The 22,321-nt window shown below is 40.5% G+C and overlaps 1 pseudogene; it reads left to right on the top strand.

Moving 5' to 3' along the window:
* LOC132892425 (zinc finger protein 271-like) overlaps positions 1-22,321 on the top strand; it is a 120,067-nt pseudogene that overhangs the window by 22,516 nt on the left and 75,230 nt on the right.

Raw genomic sequence — 22,321 nt, 5'->3', positions numbered from 1 at the left:
TAATGCAAGCAATGTTGCGTATATTTTCTATATTTCTATAACGTAGGCCTACTTGACGTATTTGATCAATGAATATGTTCGTTTGTTATTGTAATTTTAAATTTTCGAGTAAGCCAGGATTCCCCTGGCTTCCATTACAACATGCCCCTGAATCAGTCAGAAACTAATTTCAGGCACTAATTTCACTCGAATCAACATGAACGTTTCGTTCATGTTTCATTCATCTTCATGTTCGTCGCTCATGCCTCATAATTTTTGAAAAATTCATGTTCGTTCTGTATTTTAGAAATGTGTTGCGTTCAACACAACACAACTGTTGAACGCAACACATTTCTAAAAGACTAGTAAAACTGTTCCCCAGATTTGCATTTGTTTAGCTCAGAGCACTGACATTTACATCTGAAAGCCTCTCCTAATTGGGGGGGGGGGCCAGTTGCCACGTCACTTTGTGTCAGTTTGGAGTCAGATTTATGAAATTATGTAATTAAGTAAGAGACTCAATAACTCTATCGGCATAAGTGGTCTTGTTTTTTCCTAGGGAACCATGGCGGCAGTGAGGCATTAGGTTGAAGATACACAGTGAAATAAACAACGCAGACTGTTCACCGGTCAGCACTATTCCATGACTGCACAACGATGTTACAACATAGGCATACAGTTAAAAACAAGAATAGAGACGTTCGTGCCTTTTTTTTAAATTAAAAAGGTGCACATGTAATCACAAATCTTAAGTCACAAATCACAAATTTCAACTGAGTACGCTATTTGAAGACAGGGTATCATTTCCCGCTATGCCCTCCTTTGTTGCTAATAACCAGATTGATTACATTTGATAAACCTGATGTAAGTCTGTTGCAGAAATCCACGGTCACTTTTGTGTTCCAGAACACTTGCATGACTTTGATGAGCTCCTGCTTTGTACCTGTCTTTGCGGATATAGTCCTTCATGGCGTGCCAAACCAGTTCGATTGTATTCAAGTCCGGTGATTCTGCTGGAGTTTTAACCCAGTTGATGCCCTCTGATGCTAAGTAAGCCGCAGCTGCGGTGTGCTTTGGGTCATTGTCCTGGAAAAAGCGGTGATCAGTCCCAAAATATTCCCTGATGTATGGTGCTGCAAATTCTTTTATGATGGTCTCCTCAAAATATTCTCTGTCCATTATTCCCTCAAAAATGACAAGGGGACCTGCTCCATATCGGGAAATCATTCCCCATGGATTCAGCTTCAGTGGCTGTTTTGGTCGTGGCTTTGAGACGAAGTGTCCCTTTTTATGTAAACTTTGTCTTGCAAAGTGTTCCAATGCGACTGTCGTTTCGTTAGTGAATAGCACATTGTCAAACAACTCCCCCGACTCCTTCCACTCAGAAGCTTGTCGCAACCTTGCCTCTTTGTTGCGTTCTTTCAGCATTGGACAGAAACGGGTCGAGGAAAATTTCCAACCCATTCGTCTGCGAGCGCGGCGTATGCTTGTTAAGCTCAGTTCAATACCAAAATCGGCCTTGATTCTTTGTTGAACAGCCAGGGCATTCATTTCAGTGTGGGCTTTAGTCATCTCGTCGATTGCAGAGAGGACATTGCTGTGAAAATAAAATGAAACACGTTAGGTTGGAAAGTCTAATGGTAGGCTATAAGTGGCCTTCTTAAGCCGTTTCACGGGTTGGATACTTACGTATGCAATTTCCTTGGACCAGAGCGACGGGGTGGCCTCTCTTTGTAGTGATATCTCACAGCTTGCATTGTAACCTTAATTCCACGGCATGCCAAACTTTCTTATTTCTTGTGTGGACTTTCCTTCTCGCCTCATTGCACGAATCTGTTGGGAGCTCTCTCTGCTGATGCGCATCATATTTTTGTTGTACTGGATCTAAGCGCAGTCATATTATATTGACAGGGAGGGGGGTGGGGGTGTGATGGGGTGTGTCAGTGGTCCAGCTTGGATGGCGAACACGTTAACAAGCAGTGCTTTTAGGTGTGAAAAGGGCCGGTCTCAACAGTCTGTTCAATACAGCAGTCTACTGAAGGCACAACAGTGAAATGCACACATTTTGTATTGGGTCAAAGCTGGGTCGGCCAAGATGTGATATACATTGTCTGAGTGATGGGCAGTATTCCATTTATAGTTTGAGAAATTACATACAATTTTACCCATGACAAGTATAGTAGTATGCTGTCAGGTTTGTTTCATAAAAAATAGAGTACAGTGAATGGTTTCTGTTTACAACACGATGTTTCATTCGTCCCGCATACGTGTTTCAATTGTCCTGACAGTGCGGGACGGTTGAAACGAACAACATGTTGCGTTCAAAGTTAAAATCAGCGTGATACCTTAACGGCTGTGTGAAATTACATCTGCAACTAGTAGAATACACATGTGGGTTGTATGATCTATGACAAAGTAATTTTCATCTGCTTCATTATCTTTTGAAAATAACCATTAAGTAAAAAGTGTTTCATTCGTCCAGGCCCCTACTTGGAATTGGACATACCATTTCACCCAAATTACAGAAACCAACAAATTCAGCATCTTTGTAAATTTTACTTCAACCACATGTTGCCAGAATTGGTAAATGACTACATGACCAACAACAAGGAAATGTAGACCATGCAGCAGAAAAAAATGCTCATGTAGGGTACAGCTGACTGTTGTTTAAGTTTCACTGGAAGTATGCCTGGGATCAATCGACCTTAGGGGCTTTGTTATTGTTCCTGTCCTGAATGGGTGTATTGAGATATTTCACTCACGTGACCAAGTCATGTGAGGCTGCCATTTTGGACGGCACGGCTCGAATCAGTTTGAATGTGAGGAAGGCGACAAACGAAAAACAAAAGAAAAAGGAGCGAGATGCAGAAAACACCTTCACTATCCAGTGATGTAGGGCATTTACAGGGCGAGCAGAGGGAGAGGTATTTGCAAAAATTGAGGTTAGCAGGCTTAGAGAACGATGTTTACCTGCTTCCACCAGGATTGTTCACTGACGTACGGAAGTACACGAAGCCCTCGTCTTTACCTGACTTCAGCCCACATGATCTGTATACCTATGTCGTTAAAAACCCATCGCCATACACAGGTATTGATCTGAAAGCGTATAAGAGTTTGGATGCCTACAAATATTTTGTGTCAGGCTGGGTAACATGCCTACATCAGCGGGTCGTCCCTGGAGCCGGTGGTCGCCATCTGATTACAGCTAAGGTTTGTTCACATTTTCATTTACTTTCGGTCCTCAGGATAAACAAAATGTTATTAAATGTCATTGAAATAACTTCTTAGTCTGTTGAGACATGGCCCGTTATAAATTTGCTGTTACCAGGCAATGACCAAGAACTGTATTATTAGGGTCGGTGTCTGTGTTGTAGCAGTGTACTAGCAACTAGCTGTTAGCACTAGCTAATGTCAACAACATAGTAGCTGGTATGTTACTGTAGCAATGTTTTTGTTCAGTCATTTGGATGACTGTTAAAACCTTTCAGTCTCAAGTTTTTCCTTTACTGGATTTACTAGTTTACTGAGCTAGCGCGCTCGGCCAAACCGGGAGCCATCGCGCGCTCTCCGGCCAGGCCGGGAGCCATCGCGCGCTCTCCGGCCAGGCCGGGAGCCATCGCGCGCTCTCCGGCCAGGCCGGGAGCCATCGCGCGCTCTCCGGCCAGGCCAATTTAGGCCAATAAAGATGATCCCCACGCCCCCCCTCTGGATACCCACCCACTGTATGGATTGCCCGTCCTACTAAGCCTACTGCGCATGCGCGAAATCCAGGAGGGTAGGAAAATTCAACAGTAGTTTTGTCCTACCGATCAGCTGGGCTGATAGAAAATCGGTGAGTATTTCACGCATGTGCCGATTTTTATGTTTTGTGCGTATTGGTCGAGTCTTTGGCCGAGTCAAATAATTTGTAATGACTTGTTTTGTATAATAAAACGGTCTGTATGAGAACTTGCTAATTGTAATGACGTCATGTGTTCTGCGCGTGCGCAGTAGGCTTCGTAGGACAAATCGAAGAGGTAGAATAACTTTACACCACCTATGTGAGCGAAACATGGAAATTGCGTTGTACATGGATGTGACAACACAGAAAGGAGTCTGTTTTTACTGCCGACGGGAGAGCCCCTGAAGATGCAATGACTTAATTTTATTTACTCCAATAATATGCTGTCGAGTCTACCTAAGACGATGTATGTTTGTCGGAAGCATTTTCCTGATGAATGTTTCCACAACTTGGGACAGTACAGGGCAGGTTTTGCACATCAACTGTCACTGAAGCCTGGGTCCGTACCAAGCATCCCTGCCGCATCAGCCACAAACACCGAACAAGTAAGTGTATAACCGTTAAGTCGTTTTGCCGTGTTTTAAAATCGGTGCGTTAGCCTAGCAATGGCTACATTAGCTGTGCAGCTAACCGCTTCCTGCAGTTAGCCAGGTAGCATGCCCGCAGCTTGGTCAAGCCCCGCCCCCTCCCCCCATGGCCCACCTCCATGCTTCTCATTAGCAAAACGACGCACTGGGAAAAGGGCTGAAATGGGGCTTTCTCCCAGGAGGCTATATCTACCTGCCGAGGGTTCATTTCGAGAAAGGCTGCGGATATAACATCCAGAAGCCTCCACGAGCCCGTTTAAAGCATCAACAAACCACCATGCCATGGGTCCTTTTAATATCTTATATTACTCTCTATCAATCTATCGAGCGTTCGTTCCGAGGCCATTATTATGGTAAAACCATAATAAATTGCAGTGGAATTGAATTTATTGACTGGTTATATAATGACCTTTCTTATTTTAACATAAGATACGTATTTTAGCCCTTAATTTGGGAAATAGCTGGTACCACTGAAAGCAAATAAAAATAAATGTATAGTTTATTCACAAATGCACTCTATAAACCATAAGCATATTGAGTTTGGGTCTTGGCTATCACCAACATGCACCAGAGTACAGAATCACAAATACTAGATAGAAAATTGCCCCCCATTCAACTACACACCCACTTTTGGTGAAGGGTATGACTTTCTGAAATTTTCCCTTATTTTGAGTTAAAAATTTGGGAAATATCCCTTTTTTTTTTCAAACCTCAAAGTTGACAGGTATGGTAGGAGGTGAGAGCTAGAACTTGTTCTACTGTGTTGCGCTGGGTTCTGAAACCTGCTTGTTCTGGTGGACTATGTACATTTAGGACAGGCTGTAGTCTAGCAAGAAGCACTCTTTCGAATAGGTTGAATCTGCAGCACAAGAGGGCAATAGGCCGGTAGTTACTTGGAATATCAGCCTGTTTTCCTGGCTTTAGGAGGGCTATTATATGGCTTTGATGTAAAGCACTTTGGGTACCTTTCGGTTATTGTAAAGGGCTATATAAATAAAATTTGACTTTAAATAGCAAAATATATTAAATACCAGTATTCATCTCTGTTTAAACAAAAAGGAAATAAAGATATAATGTCATCCCATTTACATGAAAAAGAATCGCTTGACATTTTCTAATAAGCAGATTGTGGTTGACAATTAGGAACAAAGACACACTGGAGCAAAAGAACATTCAAAAGGGATCATAATTATATTGAAGAAAACATTATATATAAAATTCATTCAGTTTCATTTTTTTAAATCGGGCTTGTATTGAACATTCTTAATAAGATAAAAGGGTTAAAATGAAGGTGCTATCCTGAAAAAAGGGTTTATTAAAAATCATTGACAGTTCAAATACCCATTTGGTATCTCCTCCGTCGCAAGCCAGTATACAGATTTCAGGGCAGTGGTGCAAGATGCTTTCTGATCCTCCTCCACCTGCTTGTTGGACTCAATAATGCTTCACTGCTGTGGCCGCACAGTGGGCTTCTGACACCATGTGTGTCTTAAGAGTCTTGGTGCTATAAAATAAAATATTTAAGAAAACACAACTTTAATATTTAGTCATGTAGTAACATTTTATATGGATAAAGCCAGTAAAATTGAGTTCCAGCACACTTTATTTATTAACAGCTGATTTACTTCATATGTAAAGATACTGAAAACAAGGTGCACACATTAATTAAATGAAGCACCTTCATTAAATAATGCCATTTGGCTTGTGTTTGATAATGACAACCTGAAGTTTTTCTTTCCATCAGTCTGCCTTGGTCTCTTGGCAGAACTTTGCTTTTCCAATGGTTTCTTCTATTAAAGCATATATATTTGCTTTGCTATAAAGCAAAGTTGATGGCTTTGCAGAGAGGATCATTTTGGTGGCCAGAATGGGCAAGCGGGTTAAGCGGAAAAGGACACGTCTATCCATCTTAAGTCTAAACAAATTCCAATCTTCTCTTGGCTCTCCCAGCCAGCACTGCCTTCAAGGCCGTCGCTGTAGAAATGCGATTCTCCCCCTGGAGTTCACTGCAGTGAGACTGTGTGTGCGCGTGCTTTTTTTTTTTCTATACTTTCTTTCTGTCTGTACTAAGAAGGCTAAGTCGAACTGGAGTCAAATTCCTCGTGTGTGTAACATACCTGGCAATAAAGTGCTTCTGATTCTGATATATAAAAACATTTCCTAGTAATGCAGGGTTGGACTTGAAGCAGTCCCCATTGGGAAAATGCTCTACAAAATCATAAAGGACTCCATTTTTGAAAGACCATGGAGTCCAGGGACTTGAAAATTTGAACGTCTTAGTCAAACCCTGTACCTACTGCATGGACAAAATCTTGCTGTATTTGAATATTAATCAAAAGCAACACAGTACATCTTTCATAGACAAAATACTCATTGTTAGTTTGAAATTTAGTTAAGTTCCTTTTTGATCAAAGGATCAGTGTTTTTCATGACCCAATATTTCATCTAGATTATAACGTAACAAATATAGGCAGTGTTTTCCACGGGCACTTTTCAAGTGGCGCACCGCCACATTATAATTCTGGCCCGCCACCCTTCCCTTGGCCAAAAAAAAAAGTAACTTCATCAGTATGCACCAAATAAATCGTAAAGTATTTGCTTTATTATAATTTAACTATTTAACATGCAGAAGACCATTAAATGAATGCTTATGGGGCTACGCGAAGTGGCCACGCGATTGCAATAGAAAAACATCCAGCCGGCTGCATACAGATTGTGACACACAGCTCTGCAGATTGAGGTCTATTCCTGCATTACACTACACCGCACCACATTACACCATACCAGGGTTTCCCATACATTAGACTATTGTGTGGCGCAGCGCCACACAATGGATTCCTAGCGCCACACAATCAGACTCGCGATTTTGAAAAAAAAAAATTCCATTGCGTATCGTTCTGTTCATTCATAGTGCTCTTTCTTCTCATTCGCGCGCGCACACAGAGACAGACGGAGAGGCGTGCTCCAGGGATGAGAATTTTCCGCCAATCGGCGGATTTCCGACTTTTTCAGACCAAAATGATCGTTTTTGAGATCGATGTAAATCCATTGAGAAATTCGGGGGGGTGTATGGTTAACGATCTGTGGTCACCTTATAACGCAGACATCCCAAGTCTCCCAGAAGTTCCGGGAGTCTCCCGCATATTGATAGCGGCTCCCTGATGCCCGCACATTGGAGAATATCTCCTGGAATCTAGAGCAAGCACGTGCACGCGAAACATTAATGTCTGCCTCGCGCATATGACGGAGTGCGCGAGACAAAGAGCATCCTGATTGGGTTACTCAGCAAAATAAGCCAATCAGCCTTCGGTGTGGGCGGGCTTCTCTTTTCTCGAGGACCGAAGCTTTCAGTTGAAGGTGGGGTATGAGATTTTTTTCAGGAGTATTTTTTACCATATTGCTTGAAAAGCTCCTCACACCCATGTTGCAAGCAGTACAATAGAAGGTTTGACCCAAAAACGAAATATTTTAATCCAGTCTACAGTGTAAAATAAAGGAAAAACGCCATCCAATCATATCGAGGTACCACCTCAAAATGATTGGATACTGACATGTCAATCAGACTGAAGCTCGCGAGCAGCCCGGCCCTTCTGTGTGTGTGTGTGTGTGTGTGTGTGTGTGTGAGAGAGCGAGCAGCCCCTCCCCCAACCCGCGCGCTGCGAGCAGAGTGTCACACACAGCGCAGGATTCTCTCAGTGCGCTCCCTCCAAACAACGGGGATTTACACAAAAACGGAAGGAGATATTCACAAAATTCTTTCACCGTGAGCGCCACAAGGCTCTCCTGAACACACTGATGTAATTTTTTTGTCTGTAGTGTAAAAAATGAGGTCACTAGAGCGAGTTAAAAACGAGTGACTTTTCTGCCAAGTTTATAATGGCAGTCTATGAGCTGGGTGGCTGTGCTCTCTTCACTTTCAGGCTTCTCATTCAAAAACTGCAAGTCCTATCATGTAGGTAGACACATTGTGTGAATCAGGACAAGTGTGGCTACTACTTTTGAGAAAATTATGTGTGAGGAGTGAAAATTGGGGCTGGAAACACAATTTAAATGAGAAAGTTTGAGCTATTTTTCCAAGCTCTCTAGCTTTATAAGGGGGAGGAGGGGTGGAGACGCGGGGGGTGGGAGCATGGCGAGGGTGGGCATGTTTCTTTTCAAAATATGGCTTGCGGGAACCGTTATTCCAAAATCTCGTTCCCCACCTTTGAGTCAGTGCAGCCTACAGGATCGGCATGACAGAGAGAGAGCGCGCGCCCCAAAAAACGAAAATACAAAACCCACTTCACCTCAGATTACACAAAAGAATCTCCCTGTCTAATAAGGGTCAACAATAATGACAGTTTCGCGCGATGTACTGTTTGCAGCAGTGATTTCAGCATTGCCCATGGTGGCTTAAATGATTGTAAAGGACATGTTGAGGTGAGGAGTGTCAGTTCATGTGCATTATATTTAGGTCTACAACAGGCTGGCATGAAAAGACCAAACTTACTGAAGATTTCCGTAAAGTAACAATGTATGAATATACATCATATATATATCACATATTTATCAAATACACGTCATATACAAGTGTGTATCTTTTATAAATGGGGTTAGCTTATCTAATGTAGCATGTTGGGGAGAATCATAGTATCATATCTATATTTCTAATAAAATTTTAGGTATGATACCGTGTATAACTCTCCTACTTATTGCTCATTTCATAGGGGGACGGAATTGCTGGCATGTGCCGCGTGGGAGCGTCTGCCCAAATTTTTTAGGCCGAGATGAACTTATAGTTTTTTATTTAAAAAAAAAAATTCCAATATGTAATGCCCATTGTACATGCCTGTTCTTTAATTCAAAATCACATCTTGATCTTCAAATTGACCATATGGTATCTGTATTACATTACACAACATCCTGTCTAGATAAAACCTCGTTAGTACACACAGCAGTTGAAAGGGAAGTGATAAGTGATGTTGAATGTTGCCTGCTTAATATGCAAGACCTCCTGCTACCATGATAACATCAGAAGAAAGCTTAAGAGAATTATATGGTCGAACTTTTTTCTGATTTGCACTTCATTTTAAAGGATTAGGGTATTCAAAGACATGATTAGCAAAAATGCAGAAATATAATACTGTAGAGCTCGTTTATATTAAAAGGTGCATTGATTTTTTTGAAATCATCAAATGTGAATTGATTAAAAACAAGTGTCTTGTACCATATTAATCATTTTCACCTGGTAGTCCACCAAGAAGGGGAATTTATTTCCAAATACATCGCAACTTTTTGCTGATAAAATTAATGGTTTTGGGGTTCAAAAAAAAAAATAGTCAAAAATCATTAGGTCCCTGCCCCTGGGCCCCACTGGGTGCCTGCAGCCCCCAAACCCCTGGCTATTTTCAGACTTGAATATTTTTCATTCTCATCCCTGAATAACGCAGCCTTCCCGATTCGCCTTCCGACCCCTTATTTTAAAAGGTAGCCTACGTCGTGCTCGTGATGAGCTTTATCATAGCCTTCTTGGCTTACATGAAACGGACATCCCTGAGTCAGGCTATAAACCAATTTTGATGCATACAGTAGCAGCTTGATGCGAGGAACCGGCCTTATTGCATTATCCCGTTTATCCCGCTTCAGCATTCATGCAAGTTATTTAATAATGGTTTGACATTCACAATAAATAAGGATTTCCCACTAGCCTAAATAAAATGTTATACTCGCGGGGATGCCTAGTTGATGCTATCTGAAGCATAAAATCTGAATATTTTAAGAAACATCTTTATTAGCTTTATTGGCGAAGTAGATAAACCATCACTGCACTGGATTTCTCAGCTATGAATAGGGTAAGCACATAGAAATTCAGTATTCCTTTGTATATATTTTTTTTGATGAAATGGAAATTTTTAGTGCTTTGATGAAGAAAATGTACTTTTTTTATCCATAGATTAAAACAGACCTCCAGGAATAGGCTCCAAGGGGAACACCTGGCAGCCTGCTTACGAATCTCCATAAATGGTCCCGAACCCAATGACTTTCCTTATGATAGGGCACTTGAGGTTTTTTTTTTCAGGAAGCCACGCAGAATTAAATGTTCTGATAGGCCATGCAAGCTTTGCACCAATTAGGGTAATGCTTTTTCATTATTGTTAGTTGCCTTAAGTGGTTTCTTACATCTAATTATGATATTTTATTATTATTTTGTTGTTACATTATACTATTTATTTCATTTTAGTATTGGTTGAGGTAAGTGTTGAGTTCAATATTTAAAATAAAAACCTCCAGCTTGTTTTTTTGCACTTTATTCCTTGAATGTCAACTAAAGAATGATTGCCACCAAAAAGGCAAAAAACTAAGGTAAAAACTAACCTTCAATTTTGGTGAGTAATTTTCATAAATTTAAAAAGACAGGTTTTCCACCACCATCAAGCCCAGCAAACTAATGGCCTGCCCTGTAATGTAAAGTTGGGTCGAGGAATGAAACCAGGCAGGGTCCTGGTAAAAATTGTTTTAGCTGTCTTCTCTTAAAGAACTTAAAAGAATTTAGATTGAACTGAATAATCTCAAATGCTTCTTGTAGCTTTAAAATAGTCCCAGCAGGTGACTCTGAAGAAAAATACTGTGTGTTTGAACACCACCCGCTGTAAACACTTTGCATACACCCCAATGACCCGACTCCACCGCGCACGATTCCGTCATCGGCACAGTGGAGCACCACAAATTGCTACCTGGTCTGTGGGAAACCCTGCCATACTGACACATAGTAACGTTGGAAGCTACAAGCTGCAGCTAGCCAGCAGCTAAGTAACTTTGCAGTGCACACGCAGATTGATTGTAGCATTATTGTGCAACGGTTACGCCCTTTTTTTTCTCTACTTTTTTTTCTCTTTTTTTTTTGTGTGTTTGTGTAGTTTGATGTTTGTTTGAGTGTTTTGTCCGCCGGTTGTGGTGTAGCTCCGGACCCAGTTTGGGCGTCGGTTTCCCTCCAGGCCTTGGTTCGCCATGGGTGAGGCCTGCGCTCGTGGCTATGGACTGCAGTGAGTTCGTTGCTCATTTTACATCGTGGTTGTCCAGCGCTCTGCGCTTTAACGCTTGGCGTGATGTTCCGAGTGATGTTGCTCAGTGGTGTCACGGCGGCTGTGCAGGCGATTTGGGACACACCAGCGCTCTGCGTGGTGGAGCTTCTCTGCTCGCCTTGTGGATCCATGGCATGGTGTTCGAGCGATGTTGCTGGCGGCGGTGCTGGAGATGTGGGACTTGTTTTCGTGCGCCTTTTGGTGGGACTGTGGCTGCTACACCATGGGAATTACATCCTGACCCTTACTAGGTGGACTTTTTATTATTTATTCATTTTATTTATTTATTTTTAGTTAGTTTTTCTTGTCTATAATTGTCTGTTATCTGTGTGTGTATGTTTGAACCTTTGTAAAGCGTCTTTGAGTGTGAAGAAAAGCGCTATATAAAATTATTATTATCTATCGTCTTTTCTGACCATGCACCATTACAGTAATCATATAACGGCACGCACACACAAGTTAAGTTCAGGTCTTTTATTTTACGTATCTGTGATTGTGTAGGTGAGAACTGTGTTTTACTGTTTGTTTACTGCAGGACTTCCAGGTTCCTGGGTCAAAGGACCCAAACTATGAAGGCCGGGGTGGCTTTGTAGTGCCAGTCTTGGGCATGCACAAGCTGGTGCGCATGGACTTTAGTGGTTTCACCCCATTAACATTGTGTATTTAAAAAAAAAAAGCATTTATTGTAACTGGGTATTTTGTTTATGAATTATAGAGATTATTGGCATGCACTTAGACCCGAGATTATGTAAATGTATGGTTTATGCAATGTTGGTAATATAAAGTAATTGGTATCTTCCAGTGGGTGGGGACAGGCCACTATATCTAGCCCTCTGAAGGGAGGTGGATTAGTTGGGTCATGGTGCTGTCTGTTATGCAGTAGTCATGTAATGTGCATGTAATCAGGTGGTGCAAACATAGTGCAATACAGTATTCTGTTTTGTAGACAAAGTCTTTTTTTTGTTGTTGTTGTTGTTGTAATAATTGCTTGAACTTTTATTTTATTATAATTTATTTTGTGTTAAATTTCTGCTGCTACTTTGGGAAACCAGACCCAATAAAACACCTTGTATTAAAAGTTATATCTTTGGCCATTGTCCATCAGATGATATGTACAGTAAGAATGTGTTAATTTTTTATAAAATGATTTTAACAATGATTTAGCAATTCCTATCCATTATTGGCCAGTTTCACTGTCAAAAAAGCCCAAAGTCCGTCAGCTTCGGGGGGGCCCAGCCCCCAAACCCTTACCACCACCTTTTATTTTTGAAAAGTGGTGAACCCTGATAGAGGTCACAAAAACATAAATATTTTGCAGTACATAGGTACTTAGTGGTCACATTAAAAAAAAAAAAAGCCACTAAAGATTTAGACTAACCTGTTGTTGGGTCCAAGTTTGGTTTGGGGTGGAATCTTTTTCTACAGAATCCTTCTTGTTGTTGTTGTGATGAGGGTGGTGGTTGTTGAGCTCTATTTCTGCGCATTCATCATCCAAAGTGAGATCTGTTGATAGTGAACTACTAGAAGTTTCTGTAACTGGAAGATTCTTGTTAGGCAGGTTGTCTGTCTTCTTGAAGAAAGATGATGTGCTTCTTTGTACCATCATGAGAAGAAGAAATCATGCAGTGTGTCTTGTGTGAATTCTTGCATCAGTGTGAAATTGGTGTGTGGGACAGCGTGGCTAAATATTTGGGGCATGTGGTTGGGACCCGTCTGGATAGATTGGAGACCATTTTTGAATCATAAAACAGTCCATAAATGCCTTCATTTTATATATAAATGTTTCTCATTTATATTTTAGATCATTACAGATTAGCATTTTTATCACAACAAGAATTTTCCATGGTCTGTTAACTCTGGAAAAATTTTTCCTGTGTATGCACTACAGCGCGCACACCAACCGATCTGCTCATCAGAAATAGAAGAAATATTTACACTTACCTTTGATCTTTTGGCTGGATCGAGTTGAAGTTTAAAAATAAAGGCACTGTTCATCAGGGTCACAGTTCTCAAAATTGAATTGAATCGCTGTCCTGAATCATCCGACGCGCATAAAATCTGTGTGCCGTCTTGCAACAGGTTTTACCTGCAAACAGCCTGAACTATGTCTGACAGCATGGCAGGCGAGAGATGACGTTCTGTCACACTTTTTTTTTTTTTTGTTTGTTTTTCAGCTTTAACGTACGTTTAGGTACCCAGACATGTGCATACACACAGTTGCGTTTTGGTCTGGGGAAATCTCTGCTCTCCCTCCCTCCTTTTCTGTTCTCCACAGTCACTGCAACAAACACACACATTAATTGACAACAGGTGCGTTGACTTTGCCTGGCCCCGCCCTACATTCACAAACTGACAATAAGCCACGCCCCCACTGTCACAAATGCGTTTGAAGTTCTTCATACTAACTGTCCAGGTTTTTGTGTCATGCCGAGGTAAACATTATAAAGAATCGCGATGCCTCCTCTGCCAGTTAGACGAGGCTGGTGTATATAACTGCAACCAGGAGGACTAGTTTCATTTAATGCTACGGACTCATTTGGTTTAATCCATGTTTGTTTAAACACAGTACATTAAACTGCTGATCAGTAAGAAGTTCATTAACAGTTCATGCTTCAATGTAATGGTACCTGTGTGATGACTCTGTGCAGGTAGCAGACAGACAGTTTAGCCTGTCCGTCTGCTCCCTGGCCTTGGCTCTGGATTGTCACAGATCAACTAGGCCTGTTCTGAAACTATGAGCTATGCTGCGAGAAATGAGAGCAGCATCTTCCTGAGTGGGATGGATACTGTTTCGCCCTAACAGATTTGTTGTTTGATCTTTAGCTGTGTGAGGACATGAAAACAGAGACATCCATGGATGGAGAGACCTCAGAAGCCTGTGTGAAGAAAGAGGAGATGCTGGAGCTGAGCATCTACAACTATGGAGACGGTCTCGACAACCCACCTGAAGGTGTCTCTGTTAAAGTGGAAGATCCCGATGATAAAGACTATCTCTGTAAGACATTAGGCCACTCTGGTGCTCAGTAACAATCACTGTTTATTCTACCCTGCACACTATCTGGTGCACTAAAAGTGCAATACAGTACATTTGGGATGTAGCCTCAGTCTCTCTTATTTTAATCAACAAATTGTGACATTGAAATTTAGAATTTTTTATTGATTAAAGTATGAACTTTGTTTATAGAGCGTGTAACATGGCAGCGAGGAGTGAGAGAAACTTATTTATTTATTTAAAATACTTTAGTTGTTATAAACTGATGTTAACCTGAACAAAAAAGGCATGGAATATCAAACGATGGGTGTGTGTAAAAATCTATGCCGCATGATTTTATTTTCATATAACAGCATGTCCCAAAGTGTATGATTCCCCTCAAACCATAGTGATTTGCTTGCTATTGCAATTTTTAATTTATTAATGAATGACTCATTCAATGTTTAATTTGTTTCTGTTTACATTTAATGTGGCAAAAGGGGTGTTCACACGGTAACTTTTACTCTGGTGTAGCACCGGGGCTGCCCTGGTAGAGCGTTCACATGGTACAAACCGGTGTAGCCCCTGGTTTAAGAAATTTACTCCGGAGTAAATGCTAGTTTGCGGGGCAGCACCGATATAAAATGGGACATCTGATCGCTACAGGGGTAGACTCGCTACGCACGAGGAGAGTTGATTACATCCTGGTTGTTAAGGTTCTCCCAGTCAGAACGGTCAACTTACTTCTCGAGACCAATGCCCTCGTGCCACCCAGACGTCTGGGGGTTAGTCGCAAAGAAAGACAGGAACCCCAATGTAGTTCACATCTTTATTCGCAAGTTCCCCCATTAGACAAGAATACAGAGGGTTATTATATATGAGTGTTATGTGTGTAAATGACAACACTAGTTGATATCTCTCTCTGTGTGTGTGTGTGTGTGTGTGTGTAGGATGTCAGACTATGACATCAGCTATGTTTGTCTCCTCACTTGCATGCAATTGAGGGGACCTTGATCTGGGGCAGGTTAAATAATCCATCTGTGTGTGTGTGTGTGTGTGTGTGTATAAATCTTGAATCAATCATAACATAATGACATATTTCTGATGATATGACATGATAGCAAGGTACAGACAGATTTTAAAGGTCACTGCTTACATACACCCCTTCAGGTCAGATATAACACAGGGCAGTATGTACTTAAGATGGTGATATAATTTTTTAAACACAGATAATATGTCTAGTCAAAGAAGGTCAAATACATCAGAAATTAATGCCAAGTTAAACAGAAATAGTTTAAAGGATCTAAAAGCTAAAGGATGAAAAGCTAAAATATTAAAATCATAAATTCTTAACACTCCTATATTATATTCTGTAATTATAAAACTAACTTAAAACTATAAAACTAACTTAAATCACTAAATGCATCTTATGCCGCTTTTCCACTATAAACGCGGCTGAGTCGGGCTGAGCCGTGCCGTGCTGAGTCGAGCTGAGTGGGGCTGTTGGAGTTGCATTTCGACTACAACCGCGCTGAACCGTGCTGGCCGGAAGTGGGTGGACACATTGGGTGGAGTTAGCGAAAGTGGGTGGACGTCACGTGATGTCGTTAAGCAGCGCAAACAGTGACATCAGTGAGCTTTTAAGCGGTAGTCTCACGACCCGAATAGTAAACAATAAACATGGAGGACATGGAGTCGTTAGTGTTGCTGGTCTTGGTGCTGTGGCTTGTTGTCACCGACAATGCGGACAGATACTGGCAAGAGTGTATAGATGAGGCGAGGCGCATAAGGCTTCAGAAATTCTCGTAATTCGTAATTCTTCTCCTTCCGGGTTTGCGGTGTTTACAGATCCCAGCGCGCTCGCGGGGCGTGTGTGGGCATGTGAGGACACTCCTCCTCACCAATCAGTGCACAGGGGAGTGTCTGCTCACGCCCCCAGCCTCACTCGGCTCGCTTTGGCTCGCTTCAGCCCCACTCCAAAACGGTGCGAGTTTTAGAGGCTAAGCAGGGCTGAAGCGAGCTGAGTTGTGCTGTTTTTTGGTAGTCGAAATGCGAGCCGTGTCGGGCTGAAGTGAGCTGAAGCGAGCTGAAGTGAGCTGAAAAAGGGTAGTGGAAAAGGGCCATTAGATCTAGCAATTAAATCCAACATTCAATCAAATTCAACACTGAAGAGACTGGTTAAATCTAACAATTCTAAATCACAATCCTAGCTATAAAACTAACTTAAATCATGGCTTTAAATCTAACTTTTAATTCCAAATACACGTTGGATATGCAGCTGTGGGTGTGTGTGACATCATTGCAGACCTTGGTGCCGTTCAGACACATCTCTGATCAATAATACACATTTCATATCAAAATAAGCAAAATGTTCTTAAACAATGTCTAGCTGAGACAGAAGGTCATTTTAACTGAACAGAAATTAATCCTTACAATTTTGTCACAAATAAATTACTGCCTTCTTGGTCAAGAATAAATACTTACAATTATTTATTCTTACATGATAATAAACCTAACAATCCCCCCCTTTGATAATAGTATCACTATTATCAAATCCTAGGGTCATATATGATCATTATCACCTCATGATCATATATGTGATTACATCAAGAATTAATCTTGAGTTAATCTTTGCCCTTCTTGACGTATATTGGTGCTCAGAGGGCGGGCATGCCCGATCAGCCCTTGTCCCACCTCACCGGAGCTTAGAGAAACTCAAAACCTCTTAATTCGTCCCAAATGCACGCTACTTCCTTCAGAGTAATTTGTTCTAAAACAGTGAGGGGAAAATGAAATTAGAAGGCATATCGACCTATAGTGAGAACAGAGTCCTGTAAGAATACAGAGTTTCAGAGCATAGAGATGTGTAATAATAGTAGAAAACGGCATCAGATGACAGACATAACACATTCGTGTAGTGTGCGCTTGTCCAGCTAGCGAATTGCCAGAAGATGATGTCTTGAAGTCCAGCTCCAGTGGGTAATCCTGCCCCGAGCAAAGATGGAGCAGTCACGAAGGCTCGGGCGGGTAGCCCTGCCCTGAGCAATGAAGTGGTCCAGAAGGCTCGAGCGGGTAGCCCAGCTCCGAGCAATAATGAAGTCACGAAACCCATGATGAGGACTGTCATGGTTGTAGTGAGGATGATTGGTCCCAAATGGAGCGTGAGATCTCTTCCCCTCTTTGTTCACAACGTCCCGCAGGCAGCAACCCGATTCTCAGTCGAATCTGTGTAGAGCTCAGAAATAGAGAGACAGAAAGAGAGAAAACAGAGACTGGATAAGGACACAGAGAAAACATTAGTAGCAAACTTGTCATTGTAACAACTTTGTTATGGAGCCTTCTTCGATCGCGTGGCATGGATCCACTGTGGAAAAAGATCAGTTAAAACAGCAGTAAAAGTAATGGCGACTATGTCTGCAGGCCCACTATATCTAGGTTTTCCCAATTGTCCAAATCTTGACTTTAAAAAGTCACACCAGCACTTTGTCTCCAACTTGGAAGGGGTGTGTGGTGGAGATAATATTGTACTATTGACCTTGGTACAAATTTTATACAACTTATCTATAAGGGCTGCAGAATACTCATCCATATGTATTTTCAAATCAGAGGTACCCGGAGCCGGAGTTCCCTTCTTCCAGGGGAGAGGGAAAGGTCTTCCAAAAATAATTTCATTTGGTGTCATACAAATTTCAGCCAGAGTGACTTATGGATTACAGAGCCAAACCTGTGTCCTGCATGGCCTTAATTAATTTGTCTTTCAATGTTCGATTAGTACGTTCTACGATACCAGAGGATTGAGGAATGTGAAAACACCAGTTTAGTTTAGAGATACTTACAAAGGTTTTGTGTGACTTTTGAGGTAAAAGGGGTACCCTTGTCTGAGTCTATGGCGTTTGAAACCCGATAACTATAACAATAATTACTATTGATTTCTTATTTTTTTATTGTTTGTTTTTCTTTTTACTGTTCGGTGTCCTTGGGTACCTTGAAAGGCACTTATAAATAAAATGTATTATTATTATTATTTCTTTTGCCAGAGTACAAGTAACTACCTTCGTGTTCTCTGGAGAACAGGGAAAAACTTCTACCCATTTAGAGAATTTGTCCACAATCAAGATGACAAAAATCAAATGAGAAAGTAATTTGTCCACAATCAAGATGACAAAAATCAAATGAGAAAGGAAGAGCGTATGCCTCATGCAGAATATCAGGCAGTGAACACACAGAGTAACCACAGAGGTATGATAAATATTATAAAACAAGAACCGTTTAGAACAAGAACCATCAACAAAGACTACTTCCCCCATCCCTAGAGGGCTGGAGGAGAGATCAGACCTGATACTAGTAGTATGTACGATTTTTTTAGACAGACAATATCAATGTCATCCCAAGTGTCATCCCGAGAGTTAAGGAGGCGTGCGAGAGCGTGACCTACATTATCAGAAGAGGATGTGACACGAATTTCGAGATTGTTTGTTTATTCTCTGTTCTACTAACAATCATATGTTAATTTAATTATCAATTAAATTACTAATAAATTAATTTAATGGGTCTGTAAATTTTGCAACACCTGTTTAACTTGATGTGACGAGTGCAAGATCAGTGGGTGAGACAAAACCAATTTCTTTTCGCATCTAAAACTATCAAAGCACATGCAGAGACGGCCCCTAGACATGCAGGTAAGCCTTGAGCAACAGTGTCTAATGTTTTGGATAAAAACGCACAATGATGCATTCCCCCCCCCCCACGCTCCCGGCCAACAGCTGTTCACAGGCATAGAGGTGGAAGGGCTTGGCTTCAATCAGGTAACCCCAGGGGCGGAACAAAGGGTGCTTTTGAGGGAGTGATAAGCGACCACCATAGCGTCAGTCCAGGTCAAAGGGTGTTGCAGTGGATCGTGATGAGAGATTGCAGAACGGAGAAGCTTGTCATATAAAGAGCAGTCAGGGATCCATTTTCTGACCCAGAAAAGACATCAGTGCATGTTTAGTTGCAGGGCGTTTTGTGTCTAGAATGACAGCCTTGAGAAAGTTCAAAACTTCAAAAGTTCAAATACTTAAGTGTCCATTGGTCCTTGAAACCTTAAAGCCCTTGTGCACCAGATATTGGAGCAGGCGCAAGGAAGTGTCTTGGCAGATTTCTGGTGACTCAGCAGATACCAGAACACACAGACCACAGAGTCCTGAGGGAGGGAGAGGTCACAGAGTGCGTTATGAATTTGAATTACAGCTGAAAAAACAGCAGGAGAGTCAATAAAACCTTGAGTCCAAACCTATCTCCCCATGTGCGTGAAAAAGGCAGAACAGATATCAATAACGGAAAAACAGCAATGATGAGCAGGAATCTGTGATATTACAGAAGAAACAATTCATTAATCTTATGTAAATCCTGCGTAAAACGCCAGGTACCATCAGGTTTAGGTACTGGATTGACAGGTGTATTGTACGAGCTGGTGCACGATCTCACCACGCCTTGCTCGAGAAGAGACTGTAGGATGACATCGATCCAGAGAGAGGGGTACTGCTTAACATAAACAGGATGCACATGAATATTAAATCATATTTTGTGTTTCATTTAAGTTCCAAATCCATTTAAGTTCCAGGCTGCAGTGCAGCAAAATGCAGAAAGGTTCAAGGACAGTGAGTACTTATACAAGCCAATGTATCACAATCATGATAATTTATGACGTTTTTTCTTAATGGTTAAAAAGATAAACCCAAGTCTCCGATTTATAAACACCACTGGAAGGACAAAAAGTTTTTCTCTTTTTTTTTCTCAACATTCTTCAAGTAAACGTTTGTTAACTCTGTTTCTTGCTGGAAAAATTATGGTTAACTAAATACATTAAAAGCCTATCCATTCCATATCCTCTGTGGTTTTTAAAGGCAAAAGTATGGAGGTTTAAAACTCAGCAAACAGTTCATATCAGTAGTTCGAAATTAGGAGGAACATGTTTAAGCTTAGCCTCATAAGGAGCAATAAGTTTAAAGGAAGAAATATAAAACAGGGCAAATTGAAATGACAAACAATTTCACTGAATGTAATTTGAATAAAATTGAATAGCTGATAAGCACTCTTTGTTGGATTCGATATGTGACAGAGACTCAAAATGCATTTTTAATTCAATTAACAGTATTAATGGGAATGAGAATTGGTTATCTTGGACATTTTGACTTTATGTATATGGAATTTACCTAGTAATATAAAGAGATTACTTATTAAATTTATTATTATGTGAGAAAGTGCCAAAAATAATGATTTTCTCTGCCCATTGCAGATATCTGTGGCTGTCCTTGTCTGCTGTTCTTGCATGGGTTGTTTATATTATAGCTATCTGTAACGAGTTCAGTCTTATTTCAATGTTGACTCAGGAAAGAGACAGCATATTGCTACGGAACAGTTATTCAAAATATTATATTATATTAAATATTATGACGACAATTATTCAAAAAATGTCAAAAATGAAGTAAAAAGCGGGTTAGCTCGCTGTTGAACTAATTCCACTAACTAAACTAAACAAGTCCGCGTCTCGCTAAAACGCGTCAGAAACAGGAGTATATAGGATACTTAAAGGTTAGAATTACATATGATTAATAAAAATACCACTACACGATCAGTTTTAAAATGTTTTAGATCAACATTAGGTTAAACATTAAACTTTTCGGCATTTCCATTCACAAGTAGGGTAAATATATTTGATGCCTTTTATTACACTTTTTCCTTATCCGTTCCATTCTAGGTGATGAACAGATGAGGCGTGTTGAATAAACTTGTGTTTTATTACACGTTACACTGGACAGCGGCGTGTCCAGCATACAAAACATTTCCTGCTTCTCTTTTATCTAGTGCGCATGCCTGGCTCACAAGCATTATGGGAACTGGAGTTCTAATGTTATTAACACAACATCACAATTTTGCCGTCACATACTTCTGTCTTAGTTTTAACTACTTCGTATTCATCATTTATAGGATCTAGACATGAAACTGCAGTAATAGCTGCACTATTAATTATTAAAACACATTAATAGTCTTGTAGACTGCTCAGGGACCTGTTCAGAGATCACCTCGTGGACCACTCGTGACTTTACTGGTAACTTTCCAGTTACAAGTTTCGGACTATCGACACACAATGAATATAAAATACAGATGATCTACTCACCAAACGCTCAAACTAATTGATTAAGAAGCAGATTTTACCTCTGATTCCATTCTGTGTTAAGGGAAGAGGATTTCTAACAGTGATGAGATTCACAAACGATTCGGATCTTTTTCGGGACGAAACATAAAAATGACTCGATCAAGCGAATCGATACAGACGCATGGACTGCATTTGTTTGAGTTCATGCACACGTAATGGTTTGAGGAAAGTTCATACTTTAATTTCATGCAGCATGAAAGTGTGATTATTGTTTACAATTTGAAAACAGGAATACAAATAAGGTTTCCGTAGTTTCTGAGTCAAGAATCAAGTAAATTGATTCACACGCATGCGAGTTTGTTCTAAAGAATCGATTCAGTGAAGCTTTCGTTGAGATTATAATGAATATACAGAATGTCCGTATTTTATACGGATTTGATTCAATAAACATAGTATACGGGCGTACAAGTAAAGTTATACGGATTCTTTTTAACAAAAAAAACCTTCAATATTTATTTAGCGCTATAATCAATAAAAATGATAAAAAAAGCGCATAACATTTACATCTTGTGTTCTTTTGTCAAACATTGAAGCTTTGTATTCATTCTTAAAGTTTATTGTTATTAATATTGAATAAAAAGTAACTGGGATATATCATTGTTAATTATCATTCAAATTTTAGGTAAATCATTTTTAATTTGCATCTTATAAGGATTTTATAAGGGAAATAAGGATTTTGGAAGTTGGTTATACAGGTTTGATTGACCAAAGGTTTGACATTTATGCACACCAGGAACACAGTTC

Source organism: Neoarius graeffei, chromosome 1 (genome assembly GCF_027579695.1).
Source record: "Neoarius graeffei isolate fNeoGra1 chromosome 1, fNeoGra1.pri, whole genome shotgun sequence".
Taxonomy (NCBI): Eukaryota; Metazoa; Chordata; class Actinopteri; order Siluriformes; family Ariidae; genus Neoarius; species Neoarius graeffei.
Note: the sequence above shows the minus strand (reverse complement) of the source record. Positions and strands in the feature narration are given on the sequence as shown.